The following is a 2,286-nucleotide window of genomic DNA, read 5'->3' as shown; positions in this document are numbered from 1 at the left end:
TTTATCATTTCTGGGCCGGAACACTGAACCAATGCTCGGTACATTCCTGACAAATCTGCATTTTATTTACTTAACTGACTCATCTTTGACTACTTTATTCTTAGAGATAGTATGAGTATGATTAGTGGTTGTTTTCTCAGCTTCCATGTACATGTGAGTAACTTTTGGTAATAGTACAGTTTTGAGTGTTCAAAACACACTACGTTTAGTTGACTACTAAATCCACTTATTGGTCCTCAGCTGTTGTCAGTTCCACATCTGAAATTACGTACTTACTTACTTTGAAGTGTATTTATGCTGAGCTAAAATAATGTTTCACGTCTGTCATTATGTACTTACTTACTTTGCTAGTGTATGAACTTATTTAACACCCACTGTATTAACATTTAAAGCATAGGATAGCACATTTATTTCATAGTCATAGTGTATTGCAGCTGATTAGTTTGCTCACGTGGCAATCCATTTCCACTCGATCGGACGCTGAAACCACAGGTAGTCTCTCTCGGACCTACCACTAAAGTGCATCAAGTAATTATGGACGAGCGTAATGCTAAATTCCTTAAACCTATAGGACACCATGAGCTATTCTGTCTCATCTAACATAAGGGTACCTATGGTCGCATTCACGCCTCCAACTCATAACCTCAATACGTGTAGGTGTATCCTGTCACACACTACACTAAAATAATGGCCAGCTCCAACCTTATAAATACTTCAGGGACGTGTCCTTCACGTCTCAACCACAAACACTGCTCAATTCCATTACACTGCCTTTCCTTGCTATACCAGGTGAGTTTATCCTTACAACTTATCTGCATATTTTTCATAACACTAAGCAATCTCTTTTATTATTTATTAGTTAGCTCTAATGCATACACTAGGTTTCACTACCACTTCAGATCCTGCTTGTACATGAATTCATATATCTTTTTAAATTACTGTTGGTGGACCATTTCCAATAAAACAACACTTTGTACTTACAATATTACCAGAGTTCTATACATAATTGTTACTCAAATACATTTGTATCTTAATTACGTCGTACTTCTCTATTGTTTGTCACTATTAGGTTTGTTACAATTAGGTATTTTTCTTCACTAACCGGTAGATAGAATGGTTCCATAACTCATGGCTTGATAGCCATGACAGAAAATTTTCATGTCTGGAAAGAAGAGGTCGAAAATTTTGTGGATAGGAAAGATGAAGAGTGAGTGAGACCTGAAAGGGAAAGAAGATCTCACACAGCTGGGACTGCACAGCTGCCACACTGTGTAGAGGTTACAGAACAACCTCCTCCCTACAGCATTCATTAGTTTAATGCTGTAAAGAAGAGTTAGAAATTTTAGGTGGATAGAAAAGATGAAGAGTGAGTGAGACCTGAAAAGGAAAGAAGATCTCACACAGCTGGGACTGCACAGCTGCCACACTGTGTAGAGGTTAAAGAACAACCTCCTCCCTACAGCATTCATTAGTTTAATGCTGTAAAGAAGAGTTAGAAATTTTTGAGGATAGGAAAGAGGAAGAATGAGTGAGACCTGAAATGGGAAAGAAGATCTCACACAGCTGGGACTGCACAGCTGCCACACTGTGTAGAGGTTACAGAACAACCTCCTCCCTACAGCATTTATTAGTTTAATGCTGTAAAGAAGAGTTAGAAATTTTAGGTGGATAGAAAAGATGAAGAGTGAGTGAGACCTGAAATGGAAAGAAGATCTCACACAGCTGGGACTGCACAGCTGCCACACTGTGTAGAGGTTACAGTACAACCTCCTCCCTACAGCATTCATTGGTTTAATGCTGTAAAGAAGAGTTAGAAATTGTAGGTGGATAGAAAAGATGAAGAAGTGAGTGAGACCTGAAAGGGAAAGAAGATCTCACACAGCTGGGACTGCACAGCTGCCACACTGTGTAGAGGTTACAGAACAACCTCCTCCCTACAGCATTTATTAGTTTAATGCTGTAAAGAAGAGTTAGAAATTTTAGGTGGATAGAAAAGATGAAGAGTGAGTGAGACCTGAAAAGGAAAGAAGATCTCACACAGCTGGGACTGCACAGCTGCCACACTGTGTAGAGGTTACAGAACAACCTCCTCCCTACAGCATTCATTGGTTTAATGCTGTATTGATAACCATACCAGAAAATTTTGTGTTGGAAAGTAGAGGTCGAAATTTTTGGGGATAGGAAAGATGAAGAATGAGTGAGACCTGAAAGGGAAAGAAGATCTCACACAGCTGGGACTGCACAGCTGCCACACTGTGTAGAGGTTACAGAACAACCTCCTCCCTA

The sequence above is a fragment of the Schistocerca piceifrons genome, chromosome 8, assembly GCF_021461385.2.
Source record: "Schistocerca piceifrons isolate TAMUIC-IGC-003096 chromosome 8, iqSchPice1.1, whole genome shotgun sequence".
NCBI classification, from domain to species: domain Eukaryota; kingdom Metazoa; phylum Arthropoda; class Insecta; order Orthoptera; family Acrididae; genus Schistocerca; species Schistocerca piceifrons.
Note: the sequence above shows the minus strand (reverse complement) of the source record.